Source organism: Camellia sinensis, chromosome 3 (assembly GCF_055761805.1).
Source record: "Camellia sinensis isolate YWXY chromosome 3, ASM5576180v1, whole genome shotgun sequence".
Classification (NCBI taxonomy): domain Eukaryota; kingdom Viridiplantae; phylum Streptophyta; class Magnoliopsida; order Ericales; family Theaceae; genus Camellia; species Camellia sinensis.
Window position 1 is genome coordinate 110445306 of NC_138963.1, and position 5628 is coordinate 110450933.

Sequence of the window (5628 nt, forward strand, 5' to 3'; positions counted from 1 at the left end):
AGTGTTCGCCTACAAAAAACAGAGGGAATTTTTGAAGTTGGAGCAAGGGAATAAGACGGTTGCAAAATATGAAGCCGAGTTTACGAAGTTGTCTAAATTTGCATCAGCATTTGAAACAGACGAGGATAGCAAAGCACGAAAGTTCAAAGGTGGGCTAAGAATGAACATTATGCAACAGGTAGTTCCTTTCGAGTTACCAACTTTTGGAGTAGTGTTGAATAAGGCATTGTTGGTTGAGAGTGGCCTTACTAGAGCCCAAGAAGAGAAAGAAAAGAATTATAAGAAGAGGCCTAGTTCTTCTAACTTCCAAACTAACAACAGTTCGAAGGGCAATGCTAAGAGACAAAACACTTCTTCAGTTGGGAGTTGGGGAAGTCAAACTATAGTTGGTAGTGTTGACAAGCAGAACGATCGGGTACAGTGCACTATATATAATGGATTCCATCGGGATAGTGAGTGTCGTTGGAATACTAGGGCTTGTTTCTCTTGCAGGCAACAGGGGCACAGAAAAGCTGATTGCCCTAACCAAAAGGGGCGTGAGACTGAACAGAAAGCATGGACAAATAAAGGAACTTCAACAGACAAAGTGTTTTCAGGAAATCAAAAGAAAAATGGAGGTCATAAGCCAAAGACTCGGGGTCGAGTGTACGCACTCACACAACAAGATGTTCAGACTTCTAACACAGTGGTGACAAGTACTATTTTAGTGTCTTCTGTTTATGCACATGTGTTATTTGATTCTGGAGCTACAAATTCATTTGTGTCTGTGGGATTTGTTAAGAAACATGGATGGAAATGTGTCTCTAGAGAGATTGACTTATGTGTTGAAACCCCAATAGAAGGTGTTATGGTTGCTGACTTAATTTGAAAATCCCGTGTAGTTAGTATAGATGGCAGGAGATTGTTTGTAGACTTGATTGTTTTAGATATGCGGGACTTTGACATAATTCTTGAAATGGATTGGTTGGCAACCAATTATGCTTCTGTTGATTGCCGAGGCAAAAGGGTAGTATTTTAGATTCCTAATCAACCAGAATTTTGTTTTGTGGGTAGTGGAGATAACATTCCTCATTTGGTAATCTCAGCTTTGCAAGCTAGACGATTGTTGAGAAATGGTTGCGAGGGTTATTTAGCTTCTATGACAGATACCTATGAAACTAAATTGAAGTTAGAGGATATTCTAGTTGTAAAGGAATTTTCCGATGTTTTTCCTGAAGACTTACCGGGGTTGCCACCAGATAGAGAGATTGAGTTTGCCATCGAATTGATACCCAGCACCGGTCCTATCTCTAAGGCTCCGTATCGGATGGCCCCAGAAGAGTTGAAGGAACAATTAGAAGAGTTACTAGATAAGGGCTTTATTAGGCCTAGTGTTTCTCCTTGGGGTGCGCCCGTTTTCTTTGTGAAAAAGAAGGATGGTAGTTTTCCCCTTTGCATTGATTATCGAGAGTTGAACAAGGTGACAATTCAAAATAAATATCCTTTGCCTAGGATAAATGACCTATTTGATCAATTGCAAGGAGCACAAGTCATTTCTAAGATTGACCTTCATTCTGGTTATCATCAGTTGAAGGTTAAGGCGAAAGATATACCTAAGACAGCCTTCCGAACTAGGTATGGGCATTATGAATTTTTAGTGATGCTGTTTGGGTTGACCAATGCGCCTGCAACTTTTATGGATTTAATGAACAGAGTATTTAAACCTTCTTAGACCAGTTTGTGGTAGTTTTTATTGATGACATTCTTGTGTACTCGAAGAGTAAAAAGCAGCACGAAGAACATCTGAGAATAGTGTTGCAGATATTAAAGGAGAAGAAATTATTTGCTAAATTAAAGAAGTGTGAATTTGGCTGGAGAGTGTATCATTTTTGGGTCATGTGATATCTACAGATGGGGTGTCTGTTGACCCTAAGAAAGTGGAGGCGGTGGTAGACTGGAATAGGCCTACTAATGTCACAGAAATTCGTAGCTTCTTGAGTTTAGCAGGATATTATAGAAGGTTTATTGAGGGATTTTCTCGAATTTCTATGCCTTTGACTCGTTTAACACAAAAAGGGGTTAAATTTGAGTGGTCTAATGATTGTGAGAAGAGTTTCTAGGATCTAAAGAGTCGATTAGTGTGTGCTCCAATACTATAGTTACGTCCGGAGATGAAGGTTTTACCATCTATAGCGATGCATCAAAGATGGGCTTGGGTTGTGTCCTAATGCAGAATGATAAGGTAATGGCATATGCGTCTAGGCAGTTGAAGCCATATGAGCAGAATTATCCTACCCATGATTTGGAGTTGGCTGCCATGGTGTTTGCATTAAAAATCTGGAAGCACTACCTGTATGGGGTGAAATGTGAGATATTCACTGATCATAAAAGTTTGAAGTATATTTTCACTCAAAAAGAATTGAATATGAGGCAAAGGCGATGGTTAGAGCTATTAAAGGACTATGATTTGACTATCAATTATCATCCAGGAAAAGCCAATGCAGTGGCGGATGCCTTGAGTAGAAAGACCCAGAGTAATTTGGCTACCTTGATCACTGACCAAAAGAATATCTTGGAGGACTTGCGAAGGGTAAATATTGAGATTAGATGGCACAACCATGGAGTGTAGTTGGTAAACCTTAGAGTTTAACCCACATTGATTGATAGAATTAAATATGCTCAGGGAAGAGATCCTCAGTTCCAAAAACTTAAAGCTAAAATGGAAATAAGACTACAGATGGAATTTTGTATGCATAAAGATGGAACCTTGAGATTTGGAGAGAGGTTTTGTGTGCTTAATGATTTGGAGCTCAAGAGAGAAATCCTGAGAGAAGCTCACAGTTCAGGATATACTGTACATCCAGGGAGCACTAAAATGTATAAAGACTTGAAGAAGAACTTTTGGTGGAATAATATGAAGAGGGAAATTGCTCAGTATGTCGCTCAATGTTTGGTATGTTAACAAGTGAAAGTTGAACATCAGAGACCTGCAGGTAAGTTACAACCTCTTCTTATTCCCGAGTGGAAGTGGGAACATATTACCATGGATTTTGTGACAGGGTTGCCTAGGACCCAAGGTGGTAACAATGCTATTTGGGTTATCGTTGATAGATTGACCAAATCCGCTCACTTTCTAGCTTTTAAGGTAGGGTTCTCCTTAGAGAGGTTTGCAAAATTGTATATTAAGGAGATTGTGAAGTTGCATGGTATTCCGGTGACCATAGTGTCTAATAGAGATAGCAAATTTGTATCTATGTTTTGGAGGAGTTTGCATACAACTTTGGGTACTAGTTTGAATTTTAGCACGGCCTTTCATCCTCAAACTGATAGACAGTCAGAGAGAACTATTCAGACTCTTGAAGACATGTTGAGGGCTTGTGTTATTGATCTTGGAGGTTCTTTGGATGGGCATTTGGCCTTAGTGGAATTCTCTTATAATAACAGTTATCATGCAAGCATTCAGATGGCACCATATGAGGCTTTATATGGACGGAAATGTAGATCACCTATTTGTTGGGATGATGTAGGCGAAAGGAAGCTGTTAGGGTCTGAGATTGTGCAACAAACAGTGGACAAGATCAATCTTATTAAAGAGCAACTTCGCACTACATAGAGTAGACAGAAAAGTTATGCAGATAATAGGAGACGCGATTTGGTGTTTGGGGTTGGAGACCATGTGTTCCTTAAGGTGTCTCCTATGAAAAGAGTAATGAGGTTTGGTGTTCGTGGTAAATTGAGTCCTAGATTTGTTATAGACCATTTGAGGTTTTAGATCGAATTGGAGAGGTAGCTTACAGACTTGCCCTACCACCTTCACTAGTTGGAGTTCATAATGTCTTCCATGTTTCGATGTTAAGAAAGTATATACCGAATCCCAATCATGTGATTGATCATGCACCGTTGCAGTTTAAGAAGGATTTCACCTATGGGGAACACCCTGTAAGAGTTGTTGATAAGAAGGAGCAGGTTTTGAGGCATCGAGTCATCCATTACGTTAAGGTTCAATGGAGCAATCACTCGGAAAGATAAGCTACTTGGGAACTCAAGGATGAAATAAGACAAAAGTATCTACAACTTTTTGAGACTCCAAGTATGTCAAATTTCGAGGACAAAATTTCTTTTAAGGAGGGGAGAATGTAAAACCCAAGATATTTATAGAATTATTTTTTGATAGAGTAATAATTAAAATAAATTGTATGGGTAATTTAGTAATCTTAAGAAGTAGGTTTTTAACCCTTTAAAAAAAAAAAAAAAAAAAAAAAAAAAAAAAAAAAAAGAGAAAAAGGGTTTTATATTATTTTGTTATCACAATTGCGCAAAGGATTCGAGGGAAGCGGCGGTAGGAATTGAGGGGAGCATTCTTGATGCTCATTGATTAAGGTACCTTTCAACACCTTTGTTTATTATATGTAAATAGATCAATAGGCAGACTAAAGGTGATGGAAAAGAAAACCTGTGGGGATGCCTAATGGATGTATGGTTCAACGTGTATAGTGTTTTGTGTAGGTTGATGATAAAAGTGCAATCTATTATGTGGGTGTAGTTTTGACAATAGAGTTTGGTATATTAGATAAGGTGTGTTTGACTATTAATTTGGAAAATTGATTTGGTATTTCTTGAGCTTTTCATACATACAGTGGGTTTTGTGGATGTGGGAAAGACACAAAAATATTAATTTATTTGAGGTTCTAATTATTAGATTTGTGTGATTAAAGTGGTGGAGCTAAGTGTTTGGAGTTGGTGTTGGATTATTGTTTTTTAAGCGTTTGAGGTAAGTAACACTTTATCACTGTTGGTTCATTTTTATTCCTACTGAATCGTTTAAAATTATAAATATTTATTTACAGCCTTCATGTTCTCTTAAAATAAAATATGGGTCAAGTATAAAACAACATTGAATATTATTATGAAAATTATTTGAATATTTTGTGAAACTATTCTGAAAATTGTACCAAATAATTATTCTGAAAATATCGAATATTTTATTTTAAATTGTGTGTTGTTTGAATTTTGAACATCACTCTAGTCTAACTATGATTTGGACCCTAGCCAATGGGGGTTATTTATTGGCACAGAAACTAGTTTCTTTTGGGGCTTTACCACCGGCCTATGTGTGGTTCTGGGCCTTGTCACAGACTAAGTGACCGTAGTCACCAAGACTTGGATTTTGTGAATCAAATCATTGAACCATCTGAGTATCGAACCATCGATTTGAACAAGGAATTTACTTTAAATTATCTTGTTGGCTTTTCAATTAAAATGTATTGTACATTGTTTATTTTTAGCCATGAAACCATCGTACAAATAATTGTTCATTTATTGAATTGTAGAAAAAATTATATTTATTGGTTATCGACTATTTTTTTTTTTTTTTTTTGTATACTTGATCCAGCTAGCAGTGATGGTTAGTTGTTTACTAGGCTGTCTAGCATACCCTTATTTTATTTTATTTTTTCAGATTCTAAGGAGTAGAGTTGAGCGGGGTTTTTATTTGTGGGAGTGGCGAGAGTAGGACTATGATTTTAAGTACTTGGATTATTATTTTGTTAGTGGATTATATTAGTGGACTTGGTCGACAATTTCATATGATAAGAATTATCTATTTTTATGGATTTTAGCATTATGATAAATAAGGATTTAATTTGAGTA